The sequence below is a fragment of the Meriones unguiculatus genome, chromosome X (assembly GCF_030254825.1).
Source record: "Meriones unguiculatus strain TT.TT164.6M chromosome X, Bangor_MerUng_6.1, whole genome shotgun sequence".
NCBI classification, from domain to species: domain Eukaryota; kingdom Metazoa; phylum Chordata; class Mammalia; order Rodentia; family Muridae; genus Meriones; species Meriones unguiculatus.
This window is the reverse complement of record NC_083369.1, coordinates 16,350,422-16,367,587: the sequence shown is the minus strand read 5'-3', so window position 1 is coordinate 16,367,587 and position 17,166 is coordinate 16,350,422. Positions and strand designations below refer to the sequence as shown.

The window sequence follows — 17,166 nt, the reverse complement described above, 5'->3', positions numbered from 1 at the left end:
ACAATTAGCATCTACAGTAATTAGTATCCTTTTTTTCCCCCAAAGCAAGAGGATCTACATTGGCAAAAGCTATGTTCTTCCTCCCAGCCACCCTTAGCCATGCTAGCTGCTACAGGAGCCTTAAAGAATGAAACCATCTTCAATTTGCAACTACCTCCCCTCTTCAGAACCTCTCTTTTCCTAGGCAGCTACAACCTATAATAATTATAATCAGCATTGCACATGACTTAGTCAAACCCCCTTCAACTCATGGAAAGGATGTATTCATATCCTTTTTCAGTTCATCTGAATTCTACTTGAATTTTAAGGCCTAGACATATTTTACCCTTATCACAAAACGTTTTCAAAATCATTGTGCCACATGGATATCTGGCCTGTGGACTATAATAAGCATTTGTTACTACTCATTTCTCCCTCTTTTACACATTATCTATAAATTCTGACATACAAAGGTGATAAAAGGACCTGAATGTATTGATCCTGGAGAGGAAATATTTCAAGTGCATAGGAACTAAAAATTTTTTTAACACAAATGAAGCATTGTGATGTAGATGCAAAACTAACTATTTTTGTTGAAGCATACGTTAGAATTAGAAATTAGCTATATTTTGGGAGATCAAAGATGGCAGGAGCAACACCCACCTTATTTGAGAAGCAGAGGATCTGAAACTCCGAAATTGGTGAGTGGAGGGGCAACTGAAGCCAGAATATAGACATTGAGGCTCCCTGGATGAGAGGAGACAACACGTGAGCTGATACAAGAAGACTGAAATAATCCCTTGTATCCTATCTGACCGCCATGGACTAAAGCTGGATCTCAACAACAACAGAAACAGCAAAAAGCCTACACACACATAGAAACTGAACAACTTGTTACTCAATGACATCTGGGTCAGGGAAGAAATAAATAAATTAAAGACTTCCTAGAATTCAATGAAAATGAGGGCACAACATACCCAAACTTATGGGACACAATGAAAGCAGTGCTAAGAGGTAATTTCACAACATTAAGTGTCTTCCAGAAAAAATTTGAAACACCTCATACAAGCAACTTAATGGCTCACCTGAAAGCCCTAGGAAAAACACAAGCGGACACCCCCAAGAGCAGTAGATGGCTAGATATGTCCAAGCTCAGCGCTGAAATCAATAAATTACAAACAAAACAATTCAAAGAATCAATGAAACCAAGAGCTGGTTCTTTGAGAAAATCAACAAACCCTTAGCCAAACTATCCAAATTAGCAAAATCAGAAACAAAAAATGGGACTTTACAACAAACACTGAGTAAATCCAAACAATCATTGGGTCTTACCACAAAAGCGTATCTGCCACAAAATTTGAAAATATAGTAAAATTCCATTTACCAAAATTAAATCAAGATCAGGTAAATAGATTGAATAGTCCTATATCCCCCAGGGAAATAGAAGCAGTCATCAACAGTCTCCCTTCAAAACAAAAACAAAAACAAAACAAAACAGCCCAGTGCAAATGGTTTCATCATAGAATTCTACCAGACCTTAAAAGAAGAGCTAACTCTAAATCTCTTCAAACTACTCCACAAAATAGAAACAGAAGAAACATTACCAAACTCATTCTATGAAGCCACAGTCACCTTGATACCTAAACTCACAAAGACCCAACAAAAAAAGAGAACTTCAGTCTTATTTCTCTTATGAACTTTGATGCAGAAATACTTGAAACCAAATCCAAGAACACATAAAAGATAACATCCACCATGACCAAATAAGCTTCATCCCAGGCATGCAGGGGGTGTTCAATACATGGAAATCCATCAATGTAATCCACCATATAAACAAACTGAAGGAGAAAAAAAAAACATGATCATCTCCTTGGATGCTGAAAAAGCATTTGACAAAATCCAACACCCATTCATATTTAATGTCTTGGAGAGATCATTTATACAAGGCACATGCTTATACTAAAGACAATCTACAGCAACCCTATACTGAAAATCAAACTAAAGAGGTAGAAACTTAAATCAATCCCACTGAAATCATGGACAAGGCAAGTCTGCCCACTCTCTCCGTATCTCTTCAACATAGTACTTGAAGTCCTAGCTAGAGCAATATTACAACTAAAGGAGATCAAGGGGATACAAATAAGAAAGGAAGAAGTCAAAGTATTGCTATTTGCAGAGGATATAATAGCATACATGAGCGGCCCCCAAAATTCAACCAGAGAACACCTTCAGCAAAGTGGCTGGATAAAAAATGAACTAAAAAAAAATCAGAATCACTCCTGTATACCAAAAACAAAAGGGCCAAGAAAGAAATTAGGGAACAAAACCCTTCACAATAGCCACTAATAACATAACCTAACTTGGTGTGATGCTAATCAAGCAATTAAAAGGCCTGTTTGAAAAAAACTTCAAGTCTCTGAAGAAAGAAATTGAAGATATCAGAAGATGGAAAGATCTCCTGTGCTCTTGGATCAGTAGGATAAACATAGTGAAAATGGCCATTCTGCCAAAAGCAATGTATAGATTCAGTGCAATTCCCATCAAATACCAACAAAATACTTTCCAGACCTTGAAAGAACAATTGTCAACTTCATATGGAAAAAAACAAACAAACAAACAAACAAACAAACAAACAAAAACCCAGAATTGCCAAAACAATCCTGTACAACATCAGATAGTCCGGAGGTATTCCCATCCCTGACCTCAAGCGGTACTACAGAGCAATAGTAATAAAAACTGCATGGTATTGGCATAGAAACAGAATGATGGATCAATGGAACAGAATAGAAGACCCAGAAATAAATTCACACACGTACAGATACTTGATTTTTGACAAAGAAGCCAAAACCATTCAATGAAAAATAGACAGCATCTTCAACAAATGATGCTTGTCAAACTGGATGTCTACATGTAGAAAAATGAAAATAGAGCCATATTTATCACTCTGCACAAAACTAAAGCTCAAGTGGATCAAAGACCTCAACATAAAGCCAGACACACTGAATCGGCTAGAAGAAAAAATGGGGAAGAGCCTAGAACTTATTGGCACAGGAGACAACTTCCTGAAAAGAACACCAACAGCACAGGCTCTCAGATCAACAATCAATCAATGGGACCTCATGAAACTGAAAAGCAAAAGACTATGAAGCAAAAGACACTGTTGTCAGAACAAAATGACAGCCTACAGACTGGGAAAGGATCTTCACCAACCCTATATCTGACAGGTGGCTAATATCCAATATATATAAAAAACTTAAGAAGTTAAAGAAAAACAAATCAAGTAATACAATTAAAAAATGCTGTATGGAGCCAAACAGAGAATTCTCTGTAGAGGAATACAGAATGGCAGAGAAACACTTAAATCAATGTTCATTCAACATCCTTAGCCATCAGGAAGATGCAAATCAAAACTACCCTGAGATTTCACCTTAAACCCATCAGAATGGCTAAGATCAAAACTCAAATGGCAATGTATGCTGGAGAGGATGTGGAGAAAGGGAAACGCTCCTCCATTGCTGGTGGAAATGTAAACTTGTACAACCTCTTTGGAAATCAATCTGGTGCTTTCTCAGACAATTAGGAATAGCACTTCCTCGAGATCCAGCTATACCACTCCTAGGCATATATCCAAAAGAGGCTCAAGTACACACCAAAGACATTTGCTCAACCATGTTCATAGCAGCTTTCTTCGTAATACCTAGCACCTGGAAACAACCCAGATGTCCCTCAACAGAGGAATGGATTCAGAAATTGCTGTACATTTACACAATGAAATACTACTCAGCAATTAAAAACAAGGAAATCACAAAATTTGTAGGCAAATGGTGGGATCTAGAAAAGATCATCTTGAGTGAGGTATCCCAGAAGCAGAAAGACATGGTATATACTCAAGTAGATACTATATGTATTATATAGGATAAACATATTAAAATCTGTACACCTAAAGAATCTAAACAAGAAGGAGGACTCTGTGTAAGATGATCAATTTTCACTTACAAAAACAAATGGGATGGACATTGGAAGAAGAAAACAAGAAATAGGGCAGGAGCCTACTACAGAGGCCCCTGAAACACTCTATCAAAGCAGATACTGAGATTCATAACCAAACTTTGGGCAGAGTACAGGAAATCATATGAAAGAAGGGGTAGGTTAATGAGACCGGGAGAGGACAGGAGCTCCACAAGGAGAGCGGCAGAACCAAAATACCTGGGCACAGGGGTCTTTTCTGAGACTGATATTCCAACCAAGGTCCATTCATGGATATAACCTAGAACCCCTGCTCAGATCAGATGTAGCCCATAGCAGCTCAGTATCCAAATGGTTTTCCTAGTAAGGGGAACAGGGGTTGTCTCTGACATGAATTCAGTATCTGTGTCTTTGACCGCCCACCCCCAACCAAGGGAGGAGCAGTCTTGACAGGCCACAGAGGAGGACATTGCAGCCAGTCCTGAAGAGATCTGATAAGCTAGGGTCAGATGGAAGGGGAGGAGGACCTCCCCTATCAGTGGACTTGGAGAGGGGCATGGGAGGAGATTAGTGATAGAGGGTGGGATGAGGAAGCAATGAGAGAAGGGACTACAGATGGGATAGAAATCAAATAAAATGTAATTAATTTAACAAAATAAAAATTTAATTAAACAAAAGAAATTAGCTACATTTTAATTTACACAAGCAGGTAATAAGTATTTATCATATATATGCTCTATGTTTCATGTACTATATTTGGTATATCCACATTTTTAACTCATTTAGCCATAGGGGCCTGTCTAACAATGTAACTTGTTACTAGTAAGTTAGTGTGACTTCAGAAACGAATCAGCTTTGTTATTTTGAATGAATATATTTGGGGGTTGTTTCTTATGCAAAAAAAACAAAAAACAAAAAACAAAAAAAACCTAAATGAAACAGAAATTTGTATCTAGAGGGCAGTCCTGACATAACAAAAATTTGAATTAAGTCAAACTGATTTTTAGAATTAGGCAGGAGGCAGAGGCTGAAAAAGTGGCAAGGAAGATGATCTTACTATCTGCATGTAGATGAGGTCTTGTAAACACAGCTCTTCAGAACCAATTCTGATCCAGAGACCTCTGCCAATACCTGCAAAATACATGACCCATACACATACCAATAAATAATGGTGTGATGCCAGCAGGTATTTTTTAATTTAATTTAATTTAATTAATTACACTTTATTCACTTTGTATCCCCCCATAAACCCCTCCCTCCTCCCCTCCCAGTCCCACCCTCCCTCCCCCTTCTTCACCCATGCCCTTCCCCAAATCCACTAATAGGGGAGGTCCTCCTCTCCTTCCTTCTGATCTTAGTCTATCAGATCACATCAGGAGTGGCTGTATTGTCTTCCTCTGTGGCCTGGTAAGGCTGTTCCCCCATCAGGGGGAGGGGATCAAAGAGCAGGCCAATCAGATTATGTCAGAGGCAGTCCCTCTTCCCATTACTATGGAACCCACTTGGACAATAAACTGCCATGGGCTACATCTGTGCAGGGGTTCTAAGTTATCTCCATGCTTGGTACTTGGTTGGAGTATGAGTCTCTGGAAAGACACCTGTGTTCTAATTTTCTGGTTCTGTTGCTCTCCTTGTGGAGCTTCTGCCTTCTCCAGATCTTACTATTTCCCACTTCTTACATAAGATTCCATGCACTCTGCCCAACAGTTGGCCATAAGTCTCAGCATCTGCTTTGATAGTCTGCGGGAGAGCCTTTCAGAGGCCCTCTGTGTCAGGTTTATAGGTGGTTTCCTGTTTTCTTATTCTTCTGATGTCCATCCTCTTTGCCTTTTAGGATGGGGATTGAGCGTTTTAGTCAGGGTCCTCTCTCTTGATTAGTTTCTTTAGATGTACAGATTTTAGTAGGTTTATCCTGTTATATGTCTATATGAGTGAATATATACCGTGTGTGTCTTTCTGCTTCTGGGACAGCTCACTTAAGATGATCCTTCCCAGGTCCCACCATTTACCTGCCAGCAGGTATTTTAATTTAAAAATAAAGATATTAGGAGGCACATAGGAACTATTGATCCATAGCAATTTCTAATTGACTCTTCTTATCTGAAATTGGAAGCAAGGAACCCATGCTGGGGTAGAAAATCGCAATAGAAAATTCTACATATCTCATTTCATTACTGATAAAATGTGTTCATAAAGTAATGAAACACAGTTTTCTTTAGAAAACAAATCTGAGTTTTTGTATAAATGTGTTCTACTTTAAAGAAATTAATTTAGAAAAGACCAAATAGGTTCCAAGTGATATAGCTTCTACCCATTAAGGTTCTAAGCAACATACTTCAAACTCTGAAGAAAATATTGCTAGAGAGTTCCAAAAGACTTTTAAGTAATGTCAGTTTTGTGAGACTAATATTATGTATGTATGTATGTATTTCCTAAAGTGACCAATTTTAAGACAATACTAATTTTAATATGCAAATGCTGATTTATGAAGGCATATATTTGTTACTTAAAAATCACAGTTCATAGGCATTGTCTCGCCATCTCAATTACAGCGCCTTTTGGGAAATACAATTTTAAGGTAGCAGTGTGCATCCCCTGTATCACCCTCTTCTGGCCTTCACAGGTACACACACACACACACACACACACACACACACACAATTCTTTCAAAAAATTCAAGTCTACACATTTTTATAGTAAAACTATACATTAAGATTAATATAATATGAAATAAAAGTTTGAGCATACACTACAAGTCAGATGTTTGGTGAGATATAAATTCACTTATCGCATCAAATAGCTCTTTAGTCAACCAAAATAGTCAAGACAATTAAATGACAGATGACTGGCACCTCCTCCTTTCAACTGAATGCTCTCTAAGGAAGAGTTTCTTGTCATATAATCACTGATAGAAAACTCATATCTGGCCTGGACTGCTTACTTACTAAGTTTTCTTCCACAGACAAAACATTATTGCCTATTAAATAATATTTGAGGGTATGATTTTTTTCCACATTTCTGTTTTTCTCTTATAGAAAGCGTGCTCTTATTTGCTTTAAAATGATAATATCAGGCTGGTTGGATAGCTTAGTAGTAAGGGTACTTTTCCACCAAGCCCGAAAGGACCTGGATTTATTCCTCAAGACCTGCATGGCAGAAGAGAACTGACTCTTGTGGGTTGTCTTCTGACTTCTACTTACCTGTTATCATTGCCTCTTCCCACAAAAATGAATAAAATTGTAGTAAGAACAGTATCTTTATTAAACCTACTAGCTGATTTTCTTCCATGATAAACAAATCAAATTCAAGCTATCGGACAAAAAAGCCACATGTTTTTTACTGGATCTATGTTAACCTCAAATTATCGTGGATTTGAAACATTAACTGTATTCATTTTTCATGGTTATTGTAACAAATTCCTACAAACATGGTAGCAATTTATTCTTTGCTGTTCAAAACGTCAGAAATCTAAAATCAAGGTAGCAGCAGCAGCACTACATGCTCTGTAGACCTTAGGAGATTCTTCCTTTCTTATAAAACACACACACACACACACACACACACACACACACACACACACATTTAGGGCCCGCCAAAATAATCCATAATGATCTCTTCATGTTGATATTGTTTAATTACACCTGCAAGGACTTTTCTTTCAAATAAGGTACACTTCAAAGTTATCTGTGGACCAGAAAGTAAGCCCTCATCATGAGTTTACATGTGTTAGAATCTCTAGCATCCTAAACTGTGAAAATGGTATCTTATTGTTTATAAGCACACAGACTATGATAAAGTTTTATAATAACCCAACCTAGTGTAGTAAATAAATTATATCTGTTCAGGCATGCCTGCTTATAATAATGGTAAATCTTAAAATGGTAAATATATATAAACAACAAGTTTAAGCTCATAAATTATAAACTTCAAATGAAAGATTATGAGAGTGAAAGACGGTAGATATTTCCTTTTTAAAATGTATCTATCTATCTATCTATCTATCTATCTATCTATCTATCTCTTCTATCTATCTATCTATCTCTTCTATCTATCTATCTATCTATCTATCTATCTATCTATCTATCTATCTATCTATCTATCTATCTCTTAACTACAATTATTCACGTTGTATCCCGGCTGTAGCCTCCTCCATCATCTCCTCCCGGTCTCACCCACCTCCTTCGTTTCCCCTATGCCCTCTTCTTAGTCCACTGATAGGGGAGGACTTCCACCCCTTCTACCTGACCCTAGCCTATCAGGTCTCATCAAGGCTGGCTGCATCATCTTCCTCTGTGGCCTGGCAAGACTGCAGCCCCCCCACCCCGCTAGGGGGAAATGATCAAAGAGCCGGCCATTGAGTTCTTGTCAGAGACAACCTCTGCTCTTCTTATTAAGGAACCCCTTGGAAACTGAGCAACCAATCGGCTTCCTCTGAGCAGGGGTTCTAGGTCCTCTCTATGCATGGACTTGGGTTGGAGTATCAGTCTCTGCAGGGAGCCCTGGGCCCAGGTTTTTTTTTTTTTTTTTGGCTCTGTTGGTCTCCTTTGGAGTTCCTGTCCTTTCCAGGTCTATCTCCTTTTTCTTCCATAAGGTTTCTTGCACTGTTCTCAAAGTTTGGCTATGAGTCTCAGTATCTCCTTCGATACCCTGATGGGTAGAGTCTTTCAGAAGTCCTCTGTGGAAGACTCCTGTCCTGCTCCTGTCTTCTCCTATTTCCAATGTCTGTCGCTAGATGTAAGTACTGAAATTAGGAAGAATCTGGAATATCTTTGCTCTAAATATTTCTTTATAATTGGTGACCCTTTCATCACCTTAGGCTGAATATGGTGGGAGTCTTCAACCCACCTTGGTAATGATGACTCAGACTGAAAATACTCATACTTCCATTCCACAGTTCTAATAAATATAGGTGTTCATCCATTTCTTTACTCAGCCAATGCAGTATGCCAAATGTTGTAGAACAAAAATCTCATGTAATTACTGTATGAGGCCCATATAATTAATATTTTTCAAGAGCTATGGATAGAATGACAGTTTTAAAGGGTTACAGTTTCCACATAAACACATACTTAAATCTGAACTGCCTGAAAGTTAAAAAGGATATAGAAATTTGGATAAAGAAGAACATGGTCACTTGTGTTAAGCCTTCCTTTTTCAGTTTATCCCCAATGTCTCACATTAATGTTAATATCACAATATAAAACACAACTTTAAAAGTTCCACAGTCTAAAAACTCAAACATGCTAAAAAGTTCATTCTATTTAAAATCTCTAAGTCTCTTTTAAAGTCTAAAATTTCTTAATTGTAGGGTCTTATAAAAATAAAAAGGAAATTACATAATGTTTTAGTCCAAGAGGGAAAAACCAGGGTACAGTCAAACATCAAATCAAAGCAAACCAAACTTGAACAGTATAAAAGGTTCCGTGTGTGGTATCTGGGACCCAATCACAATTCTCTGAACTCCAAAGGCCCTGGGCAGTTCCATTTCTCTCGCTTTCCCACCCACAACACACACACAGTTTTTGTCCTGTTGGCTCAGGCCAGTTGCACTCCACAGCTACTACTGTCCTTGGTGGTTTTCTACAGATATGTCATCTCCAATATTCTGTGGTCTCCACTGGAACTTGGCAGCACCCTCACCACTAGACTTTCTAGCCTCTCAAACAGTGCTAAGGCTTGTGACTCCTTTATGCCTTCAAAACTAGCACCCTACAGGAGACTCTATACATTACCAAGTTTTTCTGCCATGATTATTTCCTGCCTTTGTCCCCTCTGGACCACAGTTTCTGTGTGCTGGCTCAGAGGAAAGAGTCCCAGAAGATTTCATCTCAGTGATGCTAGTAATTATAGCAGCTGATTTCTAAGCCCCAAGAACCAGCATCAGTTGTTCCAGAAGAGCAAAATTTTCACTTCAATGATGCTGGTCTGTTAATCATGGTTGATTCTTCAGCCCCAGCTGAGCAGATATCACATATTCTTATTTTAAATGTATCACACAGATTTTTTTGAGTTAATTTTGTATCTGGCCACTTTGCTAAAGGTGTTTATCAGCTGTAGAAGTTCCTTGGTAGAGTTTTTGGGGTCACTCAGGTATACTATCATATAATCTATAAATAGTGACAATTTGAGTTCTTCCTTTGCAATTTGTATCCTCTTTATCTCCTTCAACTCTTATTGCTCTAGCAAGGACTTACAGAACTATGTTGAAGAGATATGGAGAGAGTGGGCAGCCTTGTCTTGTCCCTGATTTCAGTGGGATTGCTTTAAGTTTCTCTCCATTCAGTTTGATGTTGGCTATATGCCTGCTGTAGCTCGCCTTTACTGTGTTTAGATATGTACCTTGTATCTCTGCTCTCTCCAATACTTTAAACATGAATGGATGTTGTATTTTGTCAAATGCTCTTCCAGCATCTAGGGAGATTATCATGTGGTTTTTTCTTTCAGTTTGTTAATATGGTGGATCACATTGATGGATTTCCATATATTGAACCACCCCTGCATACCTAGGATGAAGCCTACTTGATCATAGTGGATGATATCTTTGATGTGTTCTTGTATTCGGTTTGCAAGTATTAATCAGTACTCCTCCTGTATATAAAAGGGCTGAGAAAGAAATTAGGGAAAGAACACCCTTCACAATAGCCACAAATGACATAAAGTACCTTGGTGTAACCCTAACCAAGCAAGTCAAATACTTGTATGAAAATAAATTCAAGTCTTTGAAGAAAGAATTAGAAGAAGATATCAGAAAATGGAAAGATATCCCATGCTCATGGCTTGGCAGGATTAACATAGTAAAAATGGCCATCTTACCAAAAGCAATCTACAGAGTCAATGCAATTCCTATCAAATTACCAACACAATTCTTTACAGACCTGGAAAGAAAAATTCTCAACTACATATGGAATAACAAGAAACCCAGAATTGCTAAAACAATCCTCTACAATAAAAGATCTTCTGGAAATATCTCCATCCCTGATCTTAAGCTGTACTATAGAGCAACAATACTAAAAACTGCATGGTACTGGCACAGAAACAGAATGGTAGATCAATGGGACCCAACAGAAGACCCAAAAATAAACCCACATATTTATGGACACCTGATCTTTGACAAAGATGCCAAAACCATACAATGGAAAAAAGATAGGATCTTCAACAAATGGTGCTGGTCCAACTGGATGTCTACATGTAGAAAAATGAAAATAGATCCATACTTATCACCCTGCACAAAACTAAAGTGTAAGTGGATCAAAGACCTCAACATAAAACCAGACACATTAAATCGGTTAGAAGAAAAAGTGGGGAAAACCCTAGAACTCATTGGTACAGGAGACAACTTCCTGAACAGAACACCAACAGCACAGGCTCTAAGAGCAACAATCAATACATGGGACCTCATGAAACTGAAAAGCTTCTGTAAATCAAAGGACACCATCATCAAAAAAAACGACTGCCTACAGATTGGGAAAGAAACTTCACCAACCCTTTATCTGATAGAGGGCTAATATCCGGTGTATATATAAAGAACTAAAGAAGCTGAAAAGTAGCAAACCAAGTAATCCAATTAAAAAATGGGGAACAGAGCTAAACAGAGAATTCTCTGTAGAGGAATATCGAATGGCAGAGAAACACTTAAAGAATTGCTCAACGTCATTAGCCATTAGGGAAATGCAAATCAAAACGACCCTGAGATTTCACCTTACACCCATCAGAATGGCCAAGATGAAAAACTCAAGTGACAACACATTCTGGAGAGGTTGTAGAGAAAGGGGAATCCTCCTCCACTGCTGGTGGGAATGTAAACTTGTACAACCACTCTGGAAATCAATCTGGCGCTTTCTCAGACAACTAGGAATAGCGCTTCCTCAAGATCTAGCCATGCCACTCCTAGGCATATATCCAAAAGAGGCTCAAGTATACAATAAGGACATTTGCTCAACCATGTTTGTAGCAGCTTTATTTGTAATAGCCAGAAGCTGGAAACAACCCAGATGCCCCTCAACTGAACAATGGATGCAGAAATTGTGGTACATCTACACAATGGAGTATTACTCTGCAAAGAAAAATAAGGAAGTCATGAAATTTGCAGGTAAATGGTGGGACCTACAAAAAATCATCCTGAGTGAGCTGTCCCAGAAGCAGAAAGACACACATGGTATATACTCACTCATAGACATGTAACATAGGATAAATCTAGTAAAATCTGTACACCTAAAGAAACTAATTAAGAGAGAGGACCCTGACTAAAACGCTCAATCCCCATCCTAAAAGGCAAAGAGGATGGACATCAGAAGAAGAAAACAGGAAACAACCTAAGAACCTGCCACAGAGGGCCTCTGAAAGGTTCTGCCCCGCAGACTATCAAAGCAGATGCTGAGACTTATGGCCAACTGTTGGGCAGAGTGCATGGAATCTTATGTAAGAAGTGGGAAATAGTAAGATCTGGAGAAGACAGAAGCTCCACAAGGAGAGCAACAGACCAAGAAAATTTGCACACAGGTGTCTTTCCAGAGACTCATACTCCAACCAAGTACCGTGCATGGAGATAACCTAGAACCCCTGCACAGATGTAGCCCATGGCAGTTTAGTGTCCAAGTGGGTTACATAGTACTGGGAAGAGGGACTGACTCTTACATAATCTGATTGGTCTGCTCTTTGATCACTTCCCCCTGAGGGGGGAACAGCCTTACCAGGCCACAGCAGATGACAATGCAGCTGCTCCTGATGTGATCTGATAGACTAAGATCAGAAGGAAGGAAAAGGGGACCTCCTCTATCAGTGGACTTGGGGAGGGGCATGCGTGAAGAAGGGGGAGGGAGGGTGGGACTGGGAGGGGAAGAGGGAGGGGCTTATGGGGGGAAACAAAGTGAATAAAGTGTAATTAATAAAATTAAATTAAATATTAAAAAATAAATGTATCACACCGTCCTGATAGAGTCTTTGCCTCCCTCTGAAACTCCACAAGCCAGAACCCCATTGTCTGCATTGCCCTCAACACTTGTATCTTCCAAGCCTCTACTGAATAGCCCATTATGCTTTAAGTAGTCAAAGGCATTTCCAGCCCAAAGTTCCAAACTCCTGACACAATCCTCTCCAAAACAACATGGCTATGTCTGCCACAGCAATACTCGATGATCCTGGCACCAATTTCTGTTAGTTTGCTTTCCTATTGCTGCAATAAAAGTCTGACCAAAAGTAAACTGGGGAGAAAGTGGTTTATTTCATCTGACAGTTTACAGTCCATCACTGAGTAAGTCAGGGTAGGAAATCAAGTTCTGGAGGCAGGAACTGAAATAAAGGCCACAGAGGAATGCTGCTTACTGGCTTGCTTTCTGTGCCCGACTCAGTCTCCTTTCTTATGACTATGTGCACAGGAATGGTACCACACACCTCAAATGGGATGGACCTTCCAATATCAATTAATGATCAAGAAAATGCCCTACAGACTAGCCTGTAGGCAATTTAATGGAAGCATTTTCTCTTCGGAGGTTCACCTTCCCAGATAACTCTAGTTTATGTAAGTTGACAAAAAGGACAATTACCTAGGAAAGCTTCTTGGATGGATAGGTCATCTTTTCTTTATAAGTTAGTTATAGAACATTCAAAATTTCAAAATTTAGTGTATACTATGTCAAGGTATTATTTAGTGGCATGTAGGTTTTCAAAATTAAAAAAAAAAGTCTTTGTCCTCTCAAGATAAACACTTAGTTAACTAAGATAAGAATGGGAAAGATTTGAATAGACAGAGATGGAAGATAGTTCTTAAGTTGGAGAAAATAGAATGGGTGTGGAGTTAACAGGCAGAAAATAGAAAAGAAATAATGAATAAAGAGCAAATTATCCAAAAAGACATAAAAGTATTTAAACATGTTTTTAAAGCTGATTTCAACTAAAGCACAGAATTCCTTAGGTTTTTATAGTATAGTAAATACAATATAAAGAAGTATTTAAAACTGGGCATGTTGGCACATGCCTGTAATCCCAGCTCTCTAGGAGGCAGAGGTAGGTGGATCTCTGTGAGTTGGAGGCCATCCTGGTCTACAAAGCGAGTTGAGGGTAGCCAAGGCTACACAGAGAAACCCTGTCTCAAAACCACACATATACAAAGGAAGAAAGAAAGAAAGAAGGAAGAAAGGAAGGAAGGAAGGAAGGAAGGAAGGAAGGAAGGAAGGAAGGAAGGAAGGAAGGAAGGAATTATTTAAGTTCAAAGTATAGAATTCTATTAATCACTTGTACTGTTCAAACAAAATTAGGTAAAAAGAAATAAATAATTTTGAGACATTTTAACACAAAATAGACTAATGTTAAGTAACTATTATCAGTTAAAATAATTTGGGGAAGGAACTAGCAGGTTATGGTAATATGGATAAGTAGATAATAGGCTTCTGATCCAATAAAGTTATTGGTTTAAGCTATAAATTTTGTTTATATATAAGACAATAAAGGTAGGAACAATATTCAGAGGACTAAGTTATTCAGCATAGGAAAGGGGTCTACTATACTCTCCACTAGAAAATACCTATTTCAAATATATTTTAGGTGATAATGCATTTCAGTAGCAGAGCACTTGCATAGCATGTAAGGCTCTAGTTTTAATCACACACACACAAATCATTATTTGTAGACTATTCAAAAAGACAACTGAAAGGCAAAAGCTGAAGGCAAAAATCTTTCTCTATATGTTAAGGGATAGACTTTATCACTGTGACAAATGATTTTAAAGGAAAGCTATTTCATAATCATAACACTAATTGATTTGCACAGAAAAGCCCATAGTTGAAGTCTCCCTGGAAAATGGTTACAAATTTTGGCTTAGAAAAAAGATGTTTCTGGTGAGCCTTTATATAAAATTCAATTAACAGGGTCTTTACTACAAGGAAAGCTCTTTGTGGTCCCAAGCTCTCTTGTGATGCTGCTTTTCATTTAAATGTACTTTGACAGATTAAACCCAAACGTTTCGTATTTGTCAATGTTAGATACCAAAGGGATACTACTCAAGAAAAAGAAGACAGACTTGTGACATTCTTTAAAGGAGACAATCAAAAGAATGCTAGAGTTAGGAAGGAGTCTGAGAATATAACTGAATTTGGAGGGCTACATAATTTGCCCATTAACTACGTGATAACTTGTTTTTGACATTTTATTTATTTTAATTAATTAATTAATTAATTACAATTTTTTGCTTTGTATCTCAGCTGTAGCCCAGTCCCTAGTCTCCTCCCAATCCCACCCACCTCCCTCTTCTCTCCCTATGCCCCTTTCTTAGGCTAATGATAGGGAAGGCCTACTCCCCTTTTATCTGACCCTAGCCTATCAGATCTCATCAGGGCTGGCTGCATTGTCTTCCTCTGTGGCCTGGCAAAGCTGCACCCTCCAGGGAGAGATGATAAAAGAGACAGCCACAAAGTTCATGTCAGTGACAGCCCTGGTCCTCTTACTAGGAACTCACTTGGAAACTGAGCAGCCTATGGACTTCCTCTGAGCAATGGGTCTAGGTCCTCTCGATGCATGACCCTTGGTTGTAGTATTGCTCTCTGCAGGGGTCCTGGGCCCAGGTGTTTTGGCTCTGTTGTCCTCCTTGTGGAGTTCTTGTGCCCTCCAGGTCTTTTTTTTTTATCTCAATCTTCTTCCAGAAGGTTTCCTGCACTCTGTACAAAGTTTGGCAATGAGTCTTAGTATATCTCCTTTGATACCCTGATGGTAGAGTCTTTGAGAGGCCCCTTGTGGAAGGCTCCTGTCATGTTCCCTGTCTTCTCCTACTTTCAATGTCTATCCTGTTTGCCCTTCTGAGTGGGGTTTCAACCTCTTCCCTAGGGTCCTCCTTATTGTTTACCTTCTTTAGGACTACAGATTTTAGTATGTTTATCCTATATTATATAGCTAACATCCACTTATAAGTGAGTATATATCATGTGTCTTTCTGCTTCTGGGTTGACTCACTCAGGATGATCTTTTCTACTTCCCACCATTTGCCTGCAAATTTTATGATTTCCTTTTTTTAAATTGCTGAATAGTATTCGATAGTGTAAATGTAACACAATTTCTGTACCTATTCTTCAGTTGAGGGATGGCTAGGTTGTTTCCAGATTCTGGCTATTCCAAATAAAGCTGTTTTGAACACAGTTGAGCAAATGTCCTTAATGAATGGTGGAGTATATTTCAGATATATGCCCAGGAGTGGTACAGCTGGATCTTGAGGTGGTAGTACACCTAATTTTTTTATAAAGTGCAAGACTGATTTCTAAAGTGGTTGTACAAGTTTACATTCCCACTAGCAATGGAGAAGTGTTCCCCTTTCTCCACAACCTCTCCAGCATGTGTTGCCCCTCGAGTTTTTTGATCTTAGCCATTCTGATGTATGTAAGGTACGATCTCAGGGTCATTTTGATTTGCATTTCTCGGATGACTAAGGACATTGAGCATTACTTTAAGTCTGAAATGTCTTTTGAGAATTCTCTGTTTAGCTCTGTACCCCATTTTTAAAATTGGACCACTTATTGGTGTTTAACTTCTTGAGTTCTTTGTATATTCTGGATATTCGTCCTCTGTCAGATGTAAGATAGGTGAAGATCTGTTCCTAGTCTGTAGGCTATCGTTTTGTTCTGGTGGCAGTATCCTTTGCTTTACAAAAGCTTTTCAGTTTCATGAGGTCCCATTTATTGATTGTTGATCTTAGAGCCTGTGCTGTTGGTGTTCTGTTCAGGAAGTTGTCTCCTGTGCCAATGCGGTCAAGGCTCTTCCTCACTTTTTCTAACAGATTTAGTGTGTCTTGTTTTATGTTGAAGTCTTTGATCCACTTGGACTTTAGTTTTGTGCAGGATGATAAATATGGGTCTATTTGCATTGTCTATATGTACATATCCAGTTAGACCAGCACCATTTGCTGAAGGTGCTATCTTTTCTCCATTGTATGGTTTTGGTTTCTTTGTAAAACATCAAGTGTCTGTAGATGTGTGTGTTTATTTCTAGGTCTTTGATTTGATTCCATTGATCAATCAGTATGTTTCTATGCCAATACTATTTTATTACTGTTTTTATTTTATATTACTGTTTTTATTTTTTATCACTGTTTGTATTACTGCTGCTGTATAGTACAACTTGAGATCAGGGATGTAGATACCTCCAGAATATCTTTTATTGTACAGGATTGTTTTAACTATTCTGGGTTTTTTTGTTTTTCCATCTGAAATTGAGAATTGTTCTTTCAAGATCTGTAAAAAA

At 38.3% G+C, this 17,166-nt stretch overlaps 1 protein-coding gene across 2 annotated transcripts in view; it reads right to left on the bottom strand.

Moving 5' to 3' along the window:
• Nexmif (neurite extension and migration factor) overlaps window positions 1-17,166 on the bottom strand; it is a 197,348-nt gene that overhangs the window by 136,899 nt on the left and 43,283 nt on the right. The window contains exon 1 of one of the 2 annotated variants that reach the window (XM_060375784.1): window positions 5,003-5,078. The exons of the other annotated variant lie outside the window; for it this stretch is intronic. The gene's annotated coding sequence lies outside the window, so the exon portion shown is untranslated. Of the gene's footprint in view, window positions 1-5,002; window positions 5,079-17,166 lie in introns of those variants that run through there. 2 annotated transcript variants of the gene reach the window in all.